General features: G+C 40.5%; 1 protein-coding gene across 3 annotated transcripts in view; it reads left to right on the top strand.

Moving 5' to 3' along the window:
- Positions 1-23,494, top strand: part of Syt14 (synaptotagmin 14) — a 151,694-nt gene that overhangs the window by 28,253 nt on the left and 99,947 nt on the right. The window lies entirely within an intron of this gene.

The raw sequence follows: 23,494 nt of genomic DNA, 5'->3' as shown, positions 1-23,494 counted from the left end.
ACAGGCATGCACCACCCAGCACTGGTAGGCCTGGTGCTTTAATTGTGGGAAATGTGGACATTTGAAACAAAATTATGGACAGGGCATCTCTAATGGCCATGGTTTTCTAAATATAAACCAGAAAGAAGACCAAGGCTTTCAGGGGTGTGCAGATGATGTGGCAAGGACCAATGAATGCAGGTACAAGAGAGATATCCAAGGAATTTTCTTGCAGTCAGGAAAAAGGTGGGGCTGGGGAGCTAGCTCAAGGCCCCACAGTAAAATGTACGAGCTGTTTGTTTCTTGTCAGCCAGGAAACAGGAAGCAGAACAAAGCTCAACTAATACTGTGCGCAATGTTGTTCTAGACTTGGTCGTAGATAAACATTTTACACTACCCCAGAGTAAATGTTATAGAATGTCTACTGGAGTTTATGGTTCTTCGTTCTCAGTAACAGTAGGAATAGTCCTTGGAAGGAGCAGTTTGACTTCCCAAGGAGTTGTTATGCGTCCAAGAATCATACATGAAGAATTCAAAGAAGAAATAAATTATGGATTATGTAAAAAGCATTATAACACAGATGATAGGATTGCTCAGGTGTTACTGTTTCTCTATATCGAAGGCAAAGCTGCTCCAGTAGAAAAATCAGGAGGGTTTGGAAGAACAGGAAAATGTGGCAAACAGTTGTTAATGATCAGAGGCCAAAATCAAAGTTGCAAGTGAATTACATTTAAATGGATGGCTTGGTGGCTACAGGAGCTGATACAACTATCATTTCACAAGAATCTTGGTATTCAAAATGACTACTTCAAAAGGTTTATACCCAATTTCTAGGAATTGGGAAGTTATCTCAAAACAATGTGTAATGGGTTAAATGTGTGGGAGCAGAAGGTCAAATAGGAAAGTTAAAGCCTTCTGTGGCTGACACACCCATAAATTTTTGGGAAAGGGATTTATTATAGTAGTAGCAAACTAGATTAATATTCCTTCAATACCAGAGACAATTCCTTAAACAGAACGTGAATTGGAAGACACTTTGGAAGATACTTCTGGTGAAAATATTTTAAAAGGTCATCCAGGCCAAGCGCATACTGTGCAGGTTGTCCCCGAACAGAGCAGAGGAGGGATTGAGCTTCCACAGTTCTAAGAGGGGCACTGCTGAGGTTGTATCAGTAGCACTACTCTTAAAATTGTTTACCAAGCTGCTGTGTGCGGAGATCAGCGGCCTTTAACCAAGGAAAAATTACAGGCACTTGAGCAGCTGGTACAAGAGCAGTTGGTGGCCCAACATATAAAAGAATCTACTAGCCCATGGATTCTCCTGTATTTGTTATAAAGAAGAAATTGGGAAAATGGAAAATGTTAACAGATTTATGAGCAGTGAATAGAGTAATTTAAGCAAAGCCTGAATTCCTTTACCTTCTTTATTACCTAAGGCATGGCCTATGATAGTAATTGATTTAAAAGGCTGTTTTTATACTATCCTCTTGCAAGTGAAGAATAAGGAAAAATTTGCTTTCATAGTGCCTATGTAAAAGGTATGTAAAAAGGTATCAGTGGAAAGTTCTTCCACAAGAACTGTTAAATAGTCCAACTTTATCTTAGTATTTTGTGCAACAACTACTAGAAATAATTCATAGACAATGTCCTCAAATTCATTATTTGCCATTGCATGGATGATTTTTTTTTTTTCTGATTCTGATGCAAAAACTTAAAGAGTTTGGTGAAACATGAATTTTGGACCATTGGAGTTTGCAGATTGCTTCTGAAAAAGCACAGACAGGAGTTTCTCTCCACTATCTGGGTCAACAAAAAAATTCAACCACAGAAGGTACAGACCAGAAGAGATCGATCAGTTGCAAACTGTTAATGATTTTCAAAAAATAAGAGATAATCAGCTATGGCCCACTATTGGGTTAATTACTCAAGAGTTGGTAATTTGTTTCAGATGTTACAACTAGATTCAGAATTAGATAGTCAAAGACAGTTAACAAAGGAAGCAGAGAAAGAGTTAACTATAGTGGAAAAGAGACTGTAAGATGCTTATGTGAATTGCATAGATCCAAAACTGGACTGTATTTTTGTTATTTGCCCTCAGCTCATTCTCCTATTGGGCTCATTACACAAAAGGGAGATGATATCTTAGAATGATTCTTCTTAGCACACAAAGTAAGAAAATTAAAGACAGAAAAGATTTCTGACTTAATTATTGAAGGAAGAATAAGGCTGTATCAATTGTCAGAAATAGACCCAGCAGAAATTGAAGTGCTGAGGTTACTTCGTTATGGGTAGTCAGTGAAGATTGTCAAAGAGATTGCAGCAACTATTAGGAAGAAATTAGCAATGACTATCCTGAAAACAAGTGACTCAGTTTATAAAAAGGACTAGCTGGATTCTCTCCTGTATAGTAAAAGGAACACCAGTTACAGAAGTTCCGCATTCTAAACTGATGCAAGTAAGTTGGGAGTGGCAGGCTATGGGTCAGAAAAAATAAGCAAAGTAATGCAAAGCCCGTGTTACTTCAGTTCAAAAATCAGAGTTGTATGTAATTCTTATGGCATTATTAGATTTTCCTGAACCTCTTAATATAATTACTGACTCAATATGCAGAAAGAGTTGTTCTGCATATAGAAACTTCTAAATTTATTCTGGATAATCCAGCATTAACTTTTATTCATGCAGCTGTAATAGTCTCATACTGGCTTGCTAGGTCCGTTAGTACAAGGAAATGAAGAAATTGGTCAATTAATAGAAAATGTGTAAGAAGCCTCAAAATTTCATGAAAAACACCATGTTAACAATAAATGTTTAAAGAAACATTTTCTATCACCTGGCAACAAATCAAGGAAATAATAACATGTCCTACTTTCTCTTTGTATAGCCAAACTCCATTACCCACTGGTAGTAACCCTAGGGCTATCAAAAGAAATGAAATCTGTCATATGGGTGTGGTTCATTTTGCAGAATTTGGAAAACTAAAGTTTGTACACTATTGATACATATGCAGGGTTTCTATGGGCAAGTGCTTTGAGTTCTGAAAGGCTGATTCTGTAATTACACATTTACTGGATGTAATTACTGTTATGGAGATACCTGCACAAATTAGGACTGACAGTGCCCCCACATATGTCTCCAGGAGCATAGCTACAGGGATCACCCAGGGCAGCTTCAAAACTGCATAATTAGTAGCTAAAACAAATGGGGGCCGGGGAATGTAATTTGTGATTTGTGTGCCTGGTCCTTTAAAGGATCCCCAGTTGCTAGTCAACTGGCCCTTTGGGAATGCTTAGCCATTGGAACTGCTTGACCCTGTGACCTTCAGTGTATACCCTCTTGAATTCTGGGAACAGGAGAGGGTATGAAAAAGACAGCAGAGACTGAGAGAGATTGAGTAGGATTAAGGAGGCCGAGAAGACAGTTGGCACAGGAAGAAGATTTGAGTAGGGCTAAAGGAGAGAAGGCAGTTGGTGCAGAAAGGAAATTTAGTCAGGGGAAGCTGAGCTGAGAAGAGAAGATATTGGTAGGAGACCAGAAGAGCCCACGAAGTAGCAAAAAAGATAACAAATTACAGACAACAATGGATTAGTTTCTTCAGGGGGCTGGGGTGTGAGTACATTTGCTGAAGGTGGAGAGTACTTCCTCAGGTGAGATGAACCCTTAAGGGTCTGATTATTCAGAGTTCTCAGCTTCAGTGAGGTCCTCCCACACATCCCCATCCAGCCTTACAGGATCCCATTTTTTGCCAATTAATGCCCATACTCGCATTTTCTTTGTAATTCTGGCAACCTCATAATGAGGGCCTGTGGCTGCTGGAGAGAAGATTCTCTTCCAGGGCACACTTAGAAACCTTTAGGCTGTTCATGTGCACATGGAGCCAGTTTTATCACGAAGTTCATTGTTGTCCTCCACCATGTTCTGATATGCTAGAAGTTGGTTAATTTTATCACAGAGCTTATTCTTTTTTTTTTTTTTTTTTTACAGAGCTTATTCTTACCCTCTGTCAATCTATCCAGAGATGCTATAAGTAACCAATAGCATAATTTTTCTTATTTTTCAGTAAACTGTCAAAAGTTCTATATATGGAGTTACCAAATCTGTTACCACTTTTAATTGGTGAATCAGGAAAATCAAACACATTTATCTTCTTAAGTTTGTAAAATAGTCCACACCCATGGATTTTAGTGATCACTGAGCTCCCAGGAGAGGCTTCAGTAACTGGAGAATGTTCAGTGTCTGTAGGTGCTGGTGAATTAGAAAGCCTATTCCTGATACTTCAGATTTATCCTTATGCTTCTCTTGCTCTAGAATTACTTCTGGTACCAGATATGCATTAGTCAGGGTTCTCCAGAATCACAGAATTTATACAATGAATCCCCCCCAACACATACACAAATAATGACTTAAAGGCTGTGTTCTAGCTAATCCAACAATGGCTGACTATGAATGGAAAGTCCAAGGATCTGGACTTTGCTCAGTCCACAAGGCTGCATTTCTCAGCTGGTTTTCAGTAGATGCTAGAATATCAAAGTAGGCTCTAATGGCAGTAAAGGAATGGACTTGCTAGCACAGTGAGAGTGAGCAGGTAAAGAACAAAAAGCTTCCTTCTTCCATGTCCTTACATAGCCTTCCAGCAGAAGGTGAGACCCAGATTAAAGGTGTGTCTTCCTGCCTCAAGATCCAGATCACAGGCCTGTGTCTTTCCACTTCAAGATCTGGATCAAAGACATGTGTCTTCCTACCTTAAAGGTTTGACTAAGAAGTGGAATAACCCACTTCAAATCACGCAAAAAAAAAAAAAAAAAAAATCTTACTGCTGTGCCCTCCATTTCTGATTGGTAGTTCATTCCAGATGCTGACAGCGAAGAATATCCAGTGTCACATTCAGTGTGTCCATGCTGTGTGCTGACCAGGAGTATCTGTATCTCGGATTGTGTCAGTTTTGCAGCATCTGCCCTGTTGTAGTCAGCAATGGCCCCAATGTTCAGGAGAGTGATGCTGCAGCTTCACTGTGGTATGTTAGTGTTGTTTATTGCTACTTACTGTAATCTCTTACTGTGCATGTGTAGGAAAGAGCACAGTATATACAAAGTTGGCTATATTAGCTGTGCCTATAGGCATCCATTTGGGTCTTACAGTATGTTTTTAAGTTTTACCAAAACTATGTTAAAATAACTTTCTTGCATTATCCTTCCTTCCTTCCTTCCTTCCTTCCTTCCTTCCTTCCTTCCTTCCTTCCTTCCTTCCTTCCTTCCTTCCTTCCTTCCTTCCTTCCTTCCTTCCTTTCTTTCTTTCTTTCTTTCTTTCTTTCTTTCTTTCGTGGCTAAGCACTATGTAACGAAGAAAATGTTTACTTTTTAAAAATTTTAAAGGTGGTGGTGTGCTGCGTGGGAGGCTGAGGAGAGGGAACTGCTTAAGCATGGAAGTTTGAGGCAGTCTCAAGACAGATGCCTCCTGACTTCTTTTCTTTGGGGAGGCGTAGAACATTCACCCTTTCAGTTGCTGAGTAGAATGATGGTACCGGAGTGAGGGACAAAGATTAGGGCTGCCTAACAATCCCAGTCCAGTGGCTTGGAGATTGTCGTTGGCATTTGTGGCACAGAAGGTGACAGTGGCGACAGTATCATGTGCTAGAATCAGAAGCAGCAGGAGGGGTATCTGGAGGGGTCTCCTGAAACGTGCCCACCCTCACGCTGTCTTTGTGAAGAGCTCTGCTGTCTGTCGAGGTGGAAACGCTGGACTGTGCTATACCCTACCTGTATACTGTTTGCCAGATTTCTGGGCCTAAGGGCCAATGCCTTTCTGTCAGTGTGTTTTGGTGACTTCTAGAAGTGATAATAACAGATAAGGAATAAAAAGTGGGTTTATCTCTTCCTTCCTTCCTTCCTTCCTTCCTTCCTTCCTTCCTTCCTTCTTTTTTCTTCTTTCTCTTTTATTTTTCCATTTTTGGAGACAGGGTTTCTCTTTGTGGCCTTGGCTGTCCCGGACTTGCTTTGTCATGTGCCACCATGCTCAGCTGTTGGAATGTATTTTAAGTTTTTTTTTTTTTTTTTTTTTTTTTTTAACTATGGTTCAAGGAATTTTGATTAGGTTGTGAATTTATAGAGATGTGATTTTAGCAAAGAAAAAGCCTTTGCTGCTATAATTAAAATGACACTTCCATTTCCAGTTTAACAGAAAGTAGGAGTTGTGGACTTTCCTGTGGTTTATTCTCCTTTCCTTGAATGCCTGTGTGATTCAAGGGGGAGAGTCTCCTACCTTGGCTCTCGCCGGTTCCTATTAGCTTTTAGAGTTCACCCTGAGGCTGCTGTAGGCTACTCCAGCACTGACAGGTGACCCAGCCCTTAGCATGTGAAGGTGGAGTGCAGGAAGTTAGGCGGAAGAACACTGAAGAGTTTAAGCATAGGAAGCTTTTTAGTAATCATAGTCAAAGTAAAATGGGAAGCAAGTGTGATAATGACTGCACACCTCCTCCAACCCCAGCCTCATTCGACTTCTTTGAAGCACTGTTGTCAGACAGCACTGTTTTCTCCTTCCTTCTGTCCTCTTCTAAAGGAGGACTTATTTGTGAGTTTAATACTAAGTGTTTGAGAACTGTGACTGTAGATCAGTTTTAGGAACTGGAAGCATATTTGAGCCCATCTTTAGTATCCATCTGCTGTGCACTCTTCTGGAACATGCTTTGAAAAGGAGCAGGTCCACACATTGCTGCTAGAACAAATGAGTAGGGTTGGATGCTGTTACCTGCCTTGGCCAACTCTGAGGGAGGAGCCCCAGGCAAACTCCTCCTCTGGCTGACAGGGTCAGAGTCTCACTTGTCAGTGTTTGAACCTGAATGGATTTCTGAGTCCTTGCAGAACTGTGTCCACATGTAGCCAACTGTTATCTGCCAGCTGAGCATTTTATACAATGTTCTCATTACCAAGTTTGTTTTTTCTTCCCTTACAATTTTCCATTAGAAACAAGGCAAGAGAGAAGGCAATGAGCTGTCCAAAAGCGGGTTCATGGGGGTGATTTGACCTTTTCCTCATAGCTTTCAAATTCATTATCATCATTAAGTTATTACATGCACTTGGACTACCTTCTGAAGTTCAGAGGTCTGCAGATACTTTCTAGAACCTGTTACAGCACTTTTGTTTTTGTGCCTGTTATATTGCATTTGTTCTTTGTATTTTGTGTGTTTTGTTTTTTGGAGGTCAGATTGGCCTTGAAATTATGACCTTCATTTCATGTCTCTGCCTTCCCAGTGCTGAGATTACACTCACGCAGTACAACTCCTGGCTTTTATTGGGAAGAAATGATACATTTTTGAGACAGTGATTAGTGTAGACCTCCTGAGTTGATAAGTGCAGTGTGTAAGTGTGCCATATCTTTACAGTCTGTTTGTGCAGAAGCTCAGCTTCTCTTAGAATGTGAAATCCAGAGTTACAGTATAGTTTTCACTCCCTGTTAATGCTGTTCAAATCTTCTGGGCCATAGGGATGATATCTTTCTAGGTGGCTATTTTTCCAGATGACCTTTCGAATAATTTTGCCAAGCATCTTCTTGTGCAATTTATGTCTTCTTCCCTGGCTCCAAGAGGATCTTGATTGAACGACTTAAATTTCTAAGTGTATTGATTTTCATTCAGAACATTTTAGTTCTTTGTTTTCTGTTGTGTGCTGACAGCAATCCCCAGCTTTACACATTTTTATTGTTGTTCCCATTATGTGTTACATATTTCATTGCTGAAGTAGGGCTTTAAAATTCTAGTATTTTTCATATATAAAATTAATCTTTATACTTATTTTGAGTAGTCTTTGTGCAGTTCTTTTTTTTATTTTTGTCTATGGTTAGTAATGATTTCATTATCACTGTTGAAAAAGGATACCCTGACTACACTGAGATGCCTTTCCCTTTAAAAAAAATAGTAGGTCATATGCTTCTTTGTGGTTGTTTCTGACATTCCAAGTGATGGCACAGAATTTCCTTCTGCTACTTACAGTGCTGGACCATTTGAAACCTAGGAAGTACTTATTTCTTGAAACTTCTGTTTGATGTGGCAGACTGCTGACCATAGTTACTTGAAACCATGGGAAGTGAAATCTGCATATAATCTGCTATAGTTTTATTGGGATTGTCCTCCAAGAGCTCTCATATTATTTTCTGCTAGGCTTATTCCACAGCCTGTGGCCTATGGTTTGAGCATAGTGGGAAAAAAGTTAGATGATTGCAAACATGCCTGTGAAGGAGACAGTGAGACCCTGATCCCTACCTGAGTCTGTTTTTGATCCCTGGCTGCTGTGAGGGGGGCATAGCTCCTCTACTGTGTTGCTTGGCCATGCTGTGCTTGCCATTACAGGCCTGGTCAGGTAATTGTGGACTGAGACTCCTGAAAATGTGAGCCAAAAGAAACTGTCTTCCTTTTAAGTTGATTATTTCTGATCATTGGCCAAATAGATGGTATGTTTGCTAACACATCCTTTAACTTGATGAGGCAAGTTGCTTTTAGACACTAGTGGTAAGAACTAGAGAGTGCTTATAATTCTGAATCTTGGGTGTAGTCACTGTTTCTACTTCCCACCAGTTTCTGTTTCTTTATATAGTGTATAGTAAGAGGCAGTTTACTATATATTATCTGTAACTCGGTGCAAATATCCAGATAGCTTTTTGTTTCTTTTTTAAGCCTCTTTATTTATGTTATGTTCATTTGTCTGTGTGAATATATAAAATGTGTGTGGGTGTCGGTGGGGTCTAGAGGATGGTGTTGGAGTTACAGGCTGTGTAAGCTGCTTAACGTGGTGGGAACAGAGTGCAGCTGAATCTCCACCTCCTTGTAATTTTTCGTTGTTGGTTTGGCTTGATTTTTGTTCGACACGAGGTCTCGTGTGTCTCAGGGTGGACCTGAACTCACTTTTGCAACAGAGGATGCTCTCGAACTTCTGGTCCTCTTGACTCATCTTAGTTCTGGGCTTACAGGCATGAACCGCCATGCCCAACTTATGTGGGGTTGTAACTCAGGGGTTAGTGCACACTACATAAGCACACTACTGACTGAGCTGTATCCTCAGCCTGTTTTGAGACAAGGCCTTGCTAGGTAGTCTAGGCTGTCCAGACTAGACTAGTGTGTTCCTCCTGCCTTGCCTCCCGAGAGCTGGGTACCACACCAGTGTGCAGAGCTTTTTGCTGACCATTCTCAGCTGTGTGTGCTTCAGCCTCCTGTATGTGTCATACTCCATTGTATCTTCCCAGTCAGGAGAGTCGGTGTGCTCTCAAGTTGCTCCACTCTGCCCTGCAGTCCTGTCTCCTGCAGACAGGAAGTGTTCTGAGTCCCAGCGTGCCAATCACCTCAGCTGAGGGGTGACTGCCCTTATTGCCTGTGATCAGGGTCTCATTGGTATCACTTCATGTGTTTCCTCTAGTATCACAAGAATGGGTACCACGCTGTACCTGATCTTGTGGTGATGACCAAAATGGGGTCATCTGGAGCCTAAAGTTTAAAATTAAATGCCCAGGAAATGATAGTCCTACATTGGAGAAGATGGATAAAAGTTAACTAAGGAGGAAAGACAGAGAAACCTGATCTTACAGATCAGAACTTGGTATGGGTTTATGAGGAATAAGTGTGTTTCTATAGGAAGCTGTGCCCTAGAGTTACCTTAGGAAAGCTATGTGCTGGACATGTGATGTTTATCTTTAGTCTGAATAAGTTTTAACACTCTAAAATGATGATAGAAATGTACTTACTTATATTATCTTCAAAACAAGTTAACAGTGGTAACAATGTATGTTGGGGTTCTTACAGGTTGAACACTATCTTGTATTCCACTCTAAGCAGGAGGGCCTATCAGTCCTGCTGACTGGAAGATACGTGGTGCCATCTAATGGCTAAGGTGAAGACTGTTCAGAGTACTGCATACAGCTTTGCAAAATCTGTTGTTTTTGCTTATGTTTTCACTTTAATTTACAATGATTTTTTTCATATTCAGTGGTTCCAGTGCCTTTTGTCACACTTAAAACCGTGTATTTGTAGCTGGCTTACTTGGAAGCATATTTGATACAAAATTTGCTTATAAAAATTCTAATAAATGAGTCAGACCTTCTCATCCGTTTTCTGTTAAGTTTTGTAGCTGTTTAAGTTAGTAGTTGTAAAGGATGTGAGCCTGTGGACTCTTTCCCTCGGTGCCGTGTGTGTGCAGATGCAGCTGTGTGTCCGTGCATGTGGAGGCCGGAGGTAAACTGGCCGGCATTCCTCAGGAACCCTGTGCTTTGCTTTTTCAAACAGACTGTCTCACTGGCACGGAGCTCAACAGATGGGCGAGGCTGGGCAGCCAGCAAGCTTAGAAAGAAAATGCAGTGAGTGTGTACTGCTGTCTGCAGTGACAGGCGCACTGTAAGTGCCGGCACACCCCTGCCTGGCCCTCTAGGCCGCCTCCGTCTGTTGTGGCTCCGTACCTCCGTGGCCTACCCTGAGTTAGCTTGGCTAGATTCTTGCTCCAGAGCCTCCCCTCTCTATTATGGGAACCCTCCTTCATCACTTTTCTCCTTACCTTGGGTCCTGAGGTTTGGAGCTGTCTGTGCCCCTGTGCCTTGGCTTGGGTTGGCCCTGATGTCTTGAGTTTGATTCTCATAGCCCACACAGTGGAAGGAGAAAACCAGCTCCCTTAATTTGTCCTCTAACCTCCACACCACTGAGATCGGTACCTCATTCCCCCAAACAAACACGCAAAGAAACAAATAAATAAATGTATGTATGTAAAAGTCTTTTTGTTGGACAATAATTGTTATTCTTCAGTTAACAACAGCCTTCTTCCAAACAAAACAACAAAACCCTCTAGTGAATGTGAAAAATTCCTCTCAAAAGAAATGATACACACTTCGTCTCTCACAGATGATGGTTATCGATATTTTAGAGCAGCATCAGGTGGCCGCTTCGTGTGTGCTGACAGAGGGGCTCCCACTCTGCACATAGTTTCTTGTTTCACGTTTCCACACCTAGGGTCTCCCTGGGAAAGTATCTTTTTTTGTTCTGATGCAGCTATTGTTTTATTTTCTTATTTATATCATAATATTGGGGCCGCTTAATGACAATATTTTTTTACACTATTTTATGTACTTGAAAAATTTTAAATTGAATGGTCCATAGTTTCAATTTTCTTAATATTTTTATCAATTAAATTCTTACCTTGGCCATTTTAGACTATGTTTAATACATTCTGATTATTCCTATCCTCTATTATTTCCCTTCTACCTAGCTTTCCCCATAATAAGTTTCTTTACCACATTCGAATCTTTTGTTTCATTTTGCAACTCAACTCTTTTTAAATAGGGTTCTTCGTATATAGTGTGGAATTTGGGAATGTAGATTATAGCATGGGTGTGTTTGTACTCTTCAGGAATTGAGACAGGGCTGTCTACCAAGGAAGCTCCAGGGATTCTCCTCACTTTGCTGTCCTAGCACTGGGATTATGGCCCTCCTTTTGCTGTTGGCTCTGGGAAATTAAATCCAGGTCTTCATTTTTGTACAAGTACTTTACCAATTGAGCTCTCTCCCAGCCCTGTATCTTAAACACACACACACATACACACACACACACACACACACACACACACACACACACAGAGAGAGAGAGAGAGAGAGAGAGAGAGAGAGAACAAAATTATATCTAAGTTATGACAAGCACCTGTTAAATACTCTATTATCCTACTCTCTGGCAGGCATCAGGAAAGGTCCTCCAGTGTGTTTGTGGGCCCTCTCATCATTGAGCTACCTTTTAGGGTTGCAGCCTAGTAAACTGGCCATTTTTTTCTAGTGTCACCAAGCCTGTGAGGAAAGCTTAGACTGAGCAGTATGAGAGCACAGAGTAGAGGGGTTCTGTCTAACTTTAAGACCCCAGGCTCTCTGCAGACATCTATGCCTGAACAGTCTTGATAGGTAAAGACTGTCAAGGTTAAGGTCAGAGAGGAGGGCTGGAGGGATGGCTCAGTGAGTAAAGTACTTGCTGGGCAAGCCTGAGAGCCTGACTTTGGATCACCAGCACAAATGCAAAACCTAGGTGTGGTGCCAGCATCTGTAACACTAGCACAGAGGGAGCTGAAACTGGCGTGTCCTGGGGGTTCTCTCATCAGCCAGATTAGCTGAAGTGGCAAGCTGTAGGTTCAGTGAGAAAGCTGTCTCAAAAAAGAGCAACAAAGGAGGGCTGATCCCTGGCCACCAACATCCACACATGAGAACACCTGCATATATGTGTGCACATGCGCACGCGCGCGCGCGCGCACGCACACACACACACACACACACACACACACACACACACACATGATAGCAGAGAGGCAGAAAAGACTGGGTCAGAGCAGTACATATGGAGGAATGGGTAGCAGGGCTATTTATCTACCACATCTGTCATCCTGTTGTTCACCCCAGGTTGATTGAGTTGATGTTACTGAGCAGGCAGCCATGCCCTTCCTCCCTGGACATTTCTTGTGCTCCTTTTGGAGCTGTGTGCTTGGTCGACAAGACAGGCTTGGCTGGCAGAGGCGGGCCATGTCCTGTAAGGGAGGGTACATGAGTAGCTCCACTCTCCTCCTAGAGCCTACAAATCGCTCTCAAGAAGAGTCATGACAGAAGGGGGTTAGCACTTGCTAGATGGTAACACTCCTATGTGTGGAGGACGTGTGTCTTAACTTGTGTAGAAATGAAAGCCATTTCTAGCTAGTAATGAGGAGCACTGGCTCCCTTGCTCTAATTGCCTTTGCATAGTAAACTTTCCACAGAATTCCCGTCATATGTACTCTTCCATCTATCTCTCCGATAGCTAATAAAATGTGTAGATAGATAGCGTGCTCAGCTTTATTAACATCTACCTTAGTCACCTGTTGAAGTGGCTGTGAACTTGCTTTGTAGCCAAGAATGGCTTTCAGCTATAGGTCATTCTTCCTCCATCCCCCAGTGCCAAGATTACAGGCCTTTGTCACCACACTTGGCAGTTTTTAAACAGTTGTTTGTTTTACTTTTTTTGAAATAGGGTCTCCTATAGCATAGGCTGGCCTTGGGTCTGCTATGTATTACCAAGGCTAATCTAGCTAATAATATATTTATCTATGTAAGGAAATATACTTGTGGGTACAGTATAACATGTGGGAAAGAGAACACTAAAATTAGGGGACAAGGAAAGACTAAATGCAGATAGATAGTAGATGTGAGTTATGAGAGAGATTATAAAGCTAATTGTGTTCTCATAACTCTTGTCTCAGATGTTTTCATTTTTGGTGGTGGATAAGTGCATAAAAATCTTTTCAGTAGTGTTAAGTATAAAATTCAGTGTGAAGCTTTTTGCTTCAGAATGGCTGTTCCAATTGCATAGAAATTCGTTGGGGTGTATAGACTGAGGGTCTGGCTAATTTCTAATTCCTTTTCTCTCTTTTTTATCTGATGTTTGATTTGTAGCTCATTGTATTCTTTGAATCTATCCCTTGCTTTTTAATTTTTATATGTTACTGAGTCTAGAGGTTTTGTGTAGTTATGATGATTGTGGTTTCCAGTTTTGGAAATGATCAAAATTTCTTTGTGAATTTGAACTTTATAAATGTGTTCATTACAGTTACTTTTGGGTCTTCATCTTTCTTTTTTATGTATATGTTTTACTTTTTAATCTCTTAAATAGTTCTGCAGTCAAGCTTTTATATGGCAGATAATTTTCTGTCTTTTCTAATCTGCGCATTTGATACCAAGAACCTTACTGATTGGTACAAACTAAAATTGAACACTTTTGTCATTTCCTCTGCATTGTAGAATAAATTCACCTTTAGCATGGTGTGTAGTGAGAATTTTTAGTTTCATTTCTATGTTATGTGAATATCCCAGGTGTGGGATATGGGACTGCTTCAGATTGTCCGTAGCAGCTGAATATAATTTGTCTTGTGTTCTGGTAGGGGTGTGATTTTGTCATATGAAGATCATTTACTCTTGAGAGGTTATGACAGTGTTAGGGCCCGAGAGATGAGGCAGCTGGACTCCTGAAGAGGCAGCTGCTGCTCCTTCTGCTGTTGCTGGTTCCTGCTCATTCCTGCTGCTGCTTTTGCTGTTCACTGGACTTCTGGTTGCTGGTCAGAAATACCCTGACAATGAAGATTGGACTTGTCCCAAGGAACTTGACATCCCTAATCAGCAGGAAGTAGTCTAAAGAGATCTGTGTTCCCTCTCCCCTCTGACCTCTTTCTCTCCTACTTATTGAAGGGATTGGACTAGAGAAGGTGCTAGGTAAAAGAACCCAATGAAGTATCCAAAAAGTATGGTTACAGTGGTGCATTTTATATGTGTTCAATATGTTATTGTTGCTTTCTGAACATTTTTATTTTCTCAGTTTTTTTTTAAATATGAATCAATTATTGTGCTAATTTGAATTTTCATTGCCTGTTAGAAACAGTACACTTCTGATACCTATTTGACTTGCATTATATATTTATTTTAAGGTTTATTCAGACACATTTTATTCAACCAAAATTTTCATTAATGTCTGTCAGTATTTGGGTCCTGGTCAGGTAGTAGAACCACATTGACGTTCATTTGTTTTTGTGTTACCAACTTGATTCATTACTCTTAAGAGTATCTTTCTTTCTCTCAGTGAATTAGCAGTCATGCTCAACCTAGTATTCATATGACTTTCTACAAAATTAATGAGCATGTTCTCAGTTCTTCTCCTTTAGACTCTTGGTCCAGGTATTAAATAACATAGCTCTGTAGAGTTGCTTTCGTTAAAATTAAATGAGAGCCAGTGAGTTTGGGGTACAATCTTACGTTCTTTGTCTATTTTAATGCATTCAGGTATCCAACTATTGCTATTTCCTGACTTGAAGGTGCAGAGCCAGAAGAACAATATTGCTGATACAGGCAAAGTGTATTGTATTGCCCAAGACTTCCCGGAAGCCTTGAGTCATGAGGCCTGGTGCTGTGTTGGCCTGCCAGGTCTTCATTTCCAACCTAGTTCCTATCTCCAAGTTAACTGATGAAGCAGAAAGTTTGAGGACATTGTAAGATTTATCCAAGACATTTACATATAGTGTATGTTCTCTTGTGTAGAAAACTGTTCATTTCAAAGAAAACGTAGTTAACTTTAAAAAGATTTTTAGTGTAATTCTTTACTTACTACAATTTATTCACTTTGTATCCCAGCTGTAGCCCCACCCCCATCTCCTCTCAATCCCTCCCTCCCTCCCTCCCTCCTTCCCTCATCTCCTCCTGTGCCCCTTCCTCAGTCCTCTGATAGTGGAGGACCTATCCTCCCCTTCCATCTGACCCTAGCCTATCAGGTCTCATCAGGACTGTCTTTCATGGTCTTCCTCTGTGGCCTGGTAAGGTTGCACCCCATCAGGGGGAGGTGATCAAAGAGCCAGCCACTGAGTTCATATCAGAGACAGTCCCTGTTCCCATTACCAGGAAAACACTTGGACACTGAGCTGCCATGGGCTACATCTGTGCAGGAGTTCTAGATTATCTCCGTGCACGGTCCTTGGTAAAATTAGTTATCTTTACAATGAGACATGAAGATTATTCCTTAGTGGCACATCCTTTTTCATATAATTAGAATATGGTATTTGATAATCTATACTAATATTTCCCCACACAGCTGCCATGCTTATTTTATGTCTGCAGCTCTTTTACCTGTGTCCATGTCTGTGCTACATTTACATGCCTGGTGCCAGAGAAGGCCAGAAGAGGATGTTAGATCTCTCATAACTGTAGTTGTAGATTGTTGTGAGCTGCCATTTGGGTGCTAAACTTAAGTCTTGTGGAAGAATAGCCAATGTTCTTAACTGCTAAGCCATTTTTCCAGCATCCTGTCCTCCTGCAAGCTTTTATTTTTATTTTCTTTTTAAAAAATTTTTATTTTTTATATTAATTACATTTTAATCACGTTGTGTTCCAACTGTAGCCCCCTCCCTCGTTCCCTCCCAAACCTACCCTCCCTCCTTCATCTCTTCCCATGCCCCTCCTCAAGTCCACTGATAGGGAGGTCCACCTCCCCTTCCCTCTGACCCTAGCCTATCAGGTCTCATCAGGTCTGGCTGCATTGTCTTCCTCTGTGACCTGGTAAGGCTGCTCCTCCCCTCAAGGGTGTGGGTTTATTTCTGGGTCTTCTATTCAATTTCATTGATCCACCATTCTGTTTGTATGCCAGTACCATGCAGTTTTTATTGCTGTTGCTCTGTAGGTGATCAAAGAGCAGGCCACTGAGTTCATGTCAGAGATAGTCCCTGTTCCCATTACTAGGAAACCCATTTGGGCACTGAGCTGCTATAGGCTATCTCCATGCATGGTCCTTGGTTGGAGTATCAGTCTTAGAAAAGACCCCTAGACCCAGATTTCTTGGTTCTGTTGCTCTCCTTGAGGAGCTCCTGTCCCCTCCAGGTCTTTCTATCTCCCCCTTCTTTCCTAAGGTTCCCTGCACTCTACCCAAAGTTTGGTTATGAGCCTCAGCATCTGCTTTGATACCTTGCTGGGTAGAGTCTTTCAGAGGCCGTCTGTGGTAGGCCCCTGTCCTGTTCCCTGTTTTCTCCCTCTTCCATGTCGGTCCCATTTGCCTCTCCGAGTGAGGATTGATCATCTTACCCAGGGTCCTCCTTCTTGCTTAGCTTCTTTAGGTGTACAGATTTTCATGTTTATCCTATATTATTCGTCTAATATCCACTTATAAGTGAGTAAATGCATGTGTGTCTTTCTGTTTCTGGGATATCTCACTCAGGATGATCTTTTCTAGTTCCTACCACTTGCCTGCAAATTTTATGATTTCCTTGTTTTTAATTGCTGAGTAGTATTCCACTGTGTAAATATACCACAGTTTCTGTGTATCCCTTCCTCCGTTGATGGACATCTGGGTTGTTTCCAGCTTCTGGCTATTACAAATAAAGCTGCTACAAAACATGGTTGAGCAAATGTTCTTTTTGTGTACTTGAGCATATTTTGGGTATATGTCTAGGAGTGGGATAGCTGGATCTTGAGGAAGCGCTATTCCTAGTTGTCTGAGAAAGCGCCAGATTGATTTCCAAAGTGGTTGTACCAGTTTACATTCCCACCAGCAGTGGAGAAGGGTTCCCCTTTCTCCACATCCTCTCCAGCATGTGTTGTCGCTTGAGGTTTTTATTTTAGCTGTTCTGATGGGTGTAAGGTGAAATCTCAGGTCCTTTTGATTTGCATTTCCCTGATGACTAAGGATGTTGAGCATTTCTTTAAGTGTTTCTCTGTCATTCGATATTCCTTTACAGAGAATTCTCTGTTTAGCTGTGTACCCCATTTTTTTTAATTGGATTACTTGATTTGTTGCTGTTTAACATCTTGTTCTTTATATATATATTCTGGATATTAGCCCTCTGTCAGATATAGGGATAGGGAAGATCCTTTCCCAATCTGTAGGCTGTCGTTTTGTTCTGATGACGGTGTCCTTTGCTTTATGGAGGTTTTTCAGTTTCATGGGGTCCCATTTATTGATTGTTGATCTTAGAGCCTGTGCTGTTGGTGTTCTGTTCAGGAAGTTGTCTCCTGTGCCAATGAGTTCAAGGCTCTTCCCCACTCTTTCTTCTAACAGATTTAGTGTGTCTGGTTTTATGTTGAGGTCTTTGATCTACTTGGACTTGAGTATTGTGCATGATGATAAATATGGATCTATTTTCATTTTTCTACATGTAGATATACAGTTAGACCAGTACCTTTTGTTGAAGATGCTGTCTTTTTTCCATTGTATGGTTTTGGTTTCTTTGTCAAAAATCAAGTATCTGTAGGTGTGGGTTTATTTCTGCGTCTTCTATTCGATTTGCAGTTTTTATTGCTGTTGCTCTGTAGTACATCTTGAGATCAGGGATGGAGATACCTCTAGACGATCTGTTGTTGTACAGGATTGTTTTGGCAATTCTGGGTTTTTGTTTTTCCATATGAAGTTGAGAATTGTTCTTTCAAGGCCTGTAAAGAATTGTGTTGGTATTTTGATGGGAATTGCATTGAATCTATAGATTGCCTTTGGCAGGATGACCATTTTCCCTATGTTAATCCTGCCAAGCCATGAGCACGGGAGACCTTTCCATCTTCTGATATCTTCTTTAATTTTTTCAGAGGCTGGAAGTTTTTTTCAAACAGGTCTTTGACTTGCTTGGTTAGAGTCACACCAAGGTACTTTATGTTATTAGTGGTTATTGTGAAGGGTGTTGTTTCCCTAATTTCTTTCTCAGTCCTTTTGTCTTTTGTATACAGGAGGGCTACTGATTTTTTCAAGTTAATTTTGTATCCAGCCACTTTGCTAAAGGTGTTTGTCAGCTGAAGGAGTTCTCTAGTTTAATTTTTGGAGTCACTATACTATCATATCATCTGCAAATAGTGATATTTTGACTTCTTTGTTTCCGACTTGTATCCCCTTGATCTCCTTTAGTTGTTTATTGCTTTAGCTAGGACTTCAAGTACTATGTTGAAGAGATATAGGGAGAGTGGGCAGCCTTTCCTTGTCTCTGATTTCAGTGGGATTTTTATTTTGATGTTGGCTTTTTTGTGATGTTGGCTATAGGCTTGCTGTATATTGTCTTTCCTATGGTTAGGTAAGTTCCCTAATCTCTTCAAGACTTTAAACATGAATGGGTTGGTTTTTGTCATTAACAGTCTCCCTTCCAAAAAAAGCCTAGGGCCAGATGGCTTCTGCGCAGAATTCTTCCAGACCTTCAAAGAAGAACTAACTCCAATTCTCTCCAAACTGTTCCATGAAACAGAAACAGAAGGAATATCACTAAGCTCATTCTATGAAGCCATGGTCACCTTGATACCTAAACCACAAACAGACCCAACCAAAAAAAGAGAACTTCAGACCTATTTCTCTCTAATGGACATTGATGCAAAAATACTCAATAAAATACTTGCAAACCAAATATAAGAACACATCAAAGATATCATCCACCATGACCAAGTAGGCTTCATCCCAGGCATGCAAGGGTGGTTCAATATATGGAAATCCATCAATGTGGTCCACCATATAAACAAACTGAAGGAGAAAAACCACATGATCATCTCCTTAGATGCTGGAAAGCGTTATTTTTATTTTTCAAGCATCCCCGTGACACCTCACAGTTGATATTCCATTTATTTGATATCAGCATGGCTCTGTGAGAAGCTCACTGGGTAAAGTGTCCCCTGCATGGCTGCCTTTTTATGTACTTGTAGAATAAAGAACACATATTTTGTTAGATGATTGTGATACATTGCCAGTGACTGGACGCTGGAAACAGAGGCACTAACAAAACCCACGGAGAAACATGAAGACCAGTGTGCACAGGATATTCAGCAGTTGGCATGCGGGAGCCCGGAAGGGGGCTCCAGAAAGAACCTGTTTCCTCCATTGTTGTTGACTATTAATATTTATTATTGATTTATCTTTTAGTTAATCAGCAGTTATTCCTAAACCAGCTGTATACCCAAATCACCACACAGAGACTAGGATGTATTTAATTAACCTAGAGCACAATGTTGGGCAATAATTACTCCATCTTAAACCTCCAAACCTGCATTGTTTCCTACCATTCAGATTTCCCACATTATACTTGCTTTTAGTCATATCTGAGGTCCAGTTCATCTCTCCTCCTGGTTCCCAGGCTTCTCCTTCCCATCTCTGCTTTCCCACTCCTCCCACTCACTTCTTTCTCCACCCCTCTAGACCAGGATGTCCCACCCTATTCTCACCATTGCACAGCAGTGGCTGGTTGTTTAATTGACAATTACAGAGAACAAATGGTGGCATGTTTACACCAACTTGAGACAGGTGATGCATAGAATAAACATCACAATGCAATCTCCGGATTGAAACCAGATACAGGGGTAGAGAAATAAGCATTTGAATTAACAAGGGTAAATTGTATACATTTCACAAAAACATTATATCAACACTCTATCATCATTTCTTGCTCAGATTTCTATAGTGGTTTTCACACTTCCTCTTGGCAGCCTACATCCTCTCCCTCACAGAGATCTTACCACTTCCATTTGTCCCCAGTGCCCTCAGCTTTATCTTTTCTGTTTCCCACTGTTTATTCTTCCCACTTAGTGAACTATCATTTTTTTGTTTGTTTTTTGAGACAGGGTTTCTCTCTGTAGCCTAGTGCATACTAAGCATGTGCTTCTCCACTGAACTGTGTCACCCATTTCATTTTAGCTAACTACAAATACTGAAAAGTTTTCTGATAGTTAAATTATGTAACATCTCCACAAATCTCAGCCACACTGGATACTAACGAAATCTCTGTCATAGTATCCACCAGATTCTGTATCGTTCAACTCCAGTGAGCCGCTGTTTGTCTTTGTCTTCAGGCACGTGGTTAATGCTAGCTTGGTTGCAGGTGGTCCTGAGTGTGCAGCAATGCTTTGGTGCAGCATGCTAAAGGTCATGGTACAAGTGCTCTCAGTGCTTTAGTGACGCATTTACAGCCACTGGGACCGGGGCAAAGTGTTTCACACTGACATGCTTGCCAGTGCTTGCTGGACAGCTCTCTGCTTCTGAATCTGAAAATTGCATCTATTTGAAAAACTTGAGTAGTTTTTCTTTAAAATTAAGATACTTTTGCCTTTAGTGTATCTGGTACAGGTATTATACCAATGGAAAGGGGATAAAGATACTGTTTTACCAATGGAGCACCACAGTTTCTGTCCTGTGTGCCTAGGGAATGCATTTGGACAAGTTCACATTTAGATTGCTGCATTTAAGAGGAAGCAAGGGGAAATGCTGGCCTGTGTCATGGCAAACTAAAGTGGACCTGCTCACTAGGTTAGAAAGCATGGTGTAGTGGCAGGTGTGGTTTGAATGAGAATGGCTCCACAGGCTCTCAGGTTTGAGCACTTGGTGATCCACAGTTGGTGGAGATGTTTGGGAAGGGTTAAGAGGCACAGCCTTGTTGGAAGAGGTGTGTCACTGGGGGGTGAATTTTGAGGATTCAAAAGCCCTCATCATTCCTAGTTAGCACTCTCTCTCTGTCTTTCTCTCTGCCTCTCTCTCACTTTCCCCCTGTACTTCCCCCTCCCCCTCCTTTCCTCCTTCTCTGTCTCTGTTCCCTGCCTCCTACTTGTGGATAACATACAAGCACTCAGCTTCTGCTCCAGTGTCATGCCTGTCTGCCTGTTGCTGTCCTTCCTGCTATGCTGGTCATGGACGCACCCTCTGAAGCTGCAAGCCCCCAGTAAATACTTTCCTCTGGAAGCTGCCTTGGTCATGGCTTATCACAGCAATAGAAAAGTAGCTAAGACAGTTGCATTTCTTCAAAACACATCAACTGGTGGAAAATACACTTTCAGAATGAGCTGAGACTTTCTGATCACATGAGAAAGAGAACTCTGGTACAGAACTCAGTTTTAAGAAGATGGTGTTTCTCTAACAGACTTGAAAGAAACTGCCAACCGCTTACCATAATTTGGTGGTTTTGAACTAAACCCTGAAATAAGCCTAGCTGAAACTGGGTGACACCATGAATTGGCTCTGAGTAGAAGGTTCTCCTGCAGTAGGTGTTTAATTGTTTTGTTTACATATATTGTTACATTACGTATCATTAAATCTGAATCTTTGTATCTGGCCACAATTAATATTTGGGTTCCTGTTTTTTTTCCCAATATTAATTTGAGTATTTTGTTGTTATGACATTTCTAAGATTAAATTTGATAGTTTGTTGAACTGACATTCGATTTATTGCACTATCCTCTTAGGAAACATAGCTCAGTCTTCTACAGTTTGGCATGTGAGACATTGCGAATGGCCTCTGTTGATCTGCTGTCTGGGTGTCTGGTTTCAACAGAGGGCATTGCTTTCCCTGAGGTTCTAGAGTTCACGGGATGCTCTTTGGGCCTCCCCTCTAGGCCCCTCTTGTCCTTAGTTGTTTGCAATGTATTATATAATCAGTAATGTTCTTTTTAGTGCTTGCAGTTTTTGAACAAAAAATAAAGTCCATAGTTGTTACCTACATATTATATTCATTTTGTTGACTTATGTATCACCTTTCCAGTCTGGCATCATTTATATAATAATAGAAACATTTCAAGGAACATATCATTTGTGTAACTGAGATGTTGCAAAGATATTTTAAACACATCTTTTCTACCCTTAATCATTTCTTGGTGTCCCAACAATTGTCTATTTTATGCCCAAAGCAGGAGAAATAATTAAAACATGGTAAAAGGTTTTAGATTTAAATAGATAGAGAACATTTTTTAATGAAAGCTGGCTTCTTACCCAGTTGACATTTTGGTCAGGAGATAGAATGACATCCATGGAATGAATTATTAAAGCAGCCATGATGGGGCAGTGTTGAGCTTGGGTTTCATGCTCAGTGGACGAGTCACCTGTCATACAGATTGTAAGTTGTGCTCTCAGCTCTTTCGTTTTAAAACAATTATAAATCATAGGTAGTCTCTGTCTAATTTTGCATTGCAAATACAGTGGATAAGTAGGATAATAAGTTGTATAAAATGTGTCTGCAAAGTTAGAATTTATTGCTTTTATATAAACAAGTTTTGTTCAGCGTAGAAAATGATGGTGGTGACAAGTAAGTAAAAATGGGAGATATTTTGTAGCAGCTAGTTACTTTATACTTAATTATTTATATGTCAGTTTTAGTTTTCTTCCTCAGAAACTACCTAGGAAGTGTCCATTTGTGGCCTAGCATAGTACAAAAATTAAGTATTCTTAAGTCAAAATGATTTGCCTTTGTTTTGACTGTCATAGTGAACTTTCACCTTTTCCTGGATGAAATTATCTTTAGAAATTAACATGACTTTTACCACTATTACTGCAACTTAAAAACTGACAAAAAGTGGTATCTATTTAAAGTTTGCTTTTTCTAAGTATATACATTTCTTTCTAAATGTAATGATAATTATCCAAAGGAGTTTAGCATGTGTAATGTAAACTTGGACAAAGCCAATTCCCTGTTGTTTTTTTTCCATGCAGAATCATTGTACTTTCAATATTTATTTTGAATTATGGGTTTTAGAAGTTCATAGCATCAGGTAGCTCAGTGAGCTTATTAATAGTCTCTGTTGAAGAACCGTGACAATCAAACTTCCTCTTTGATAGACTATCTATTTTTAAAGATTTATTTATTTACTATGTAGATAGTATTCTGCCTGCATGTGTATCAGCAGGTCAGAAGAGGGCACCAGATCTCATTATAGATGCTCATGAACCACCATGTAGTTGCTGGGAATTGAACTCAGAACTTCTGGAATAGCTAGAATATCTTTAGTTTAATTTTTGTATTATCAATCATTTATCAGTCAGCTGATCTCAGGGTCTCACTGTGTAGTTGTCTGCTTGGACTTCATGATCCTCTTGCCTCAGCCTGAACACTGAGATATGTGCCACTAGTTTTTATTCATTTTATTAACTAAAAGTGTGGCACATGACATAAACATATACTGTTGATGAGCATTGTTCTAAAGTTAATTTAAAATTTTTAAAGTATCTTGAACATAAATGATTTTGATTTTATATTTTGCATGTTTATTTTGGAAAAGCGAGCTTCTTTGCTA

This window comes from Meriones unguiculatus, chromosome 11 (assembly GCF_030254825.1).
Source record: "Meriones unguiculatus strain TT.TT164.6M chromosome 11, Bangor_MerUng_6.1, whole genome shotgun sequence".
NCBI classification, from domain to species: Eukaryota; Metazoa; Chordata; class Mammalia; order Rodentia; family Muridae; genus Meriones; species Meriones unguiculatus.
Note: the sequence above shows the minus strand (reverse complement) of the source record. Positions and strands in the feature narration are given on the sequence as shown.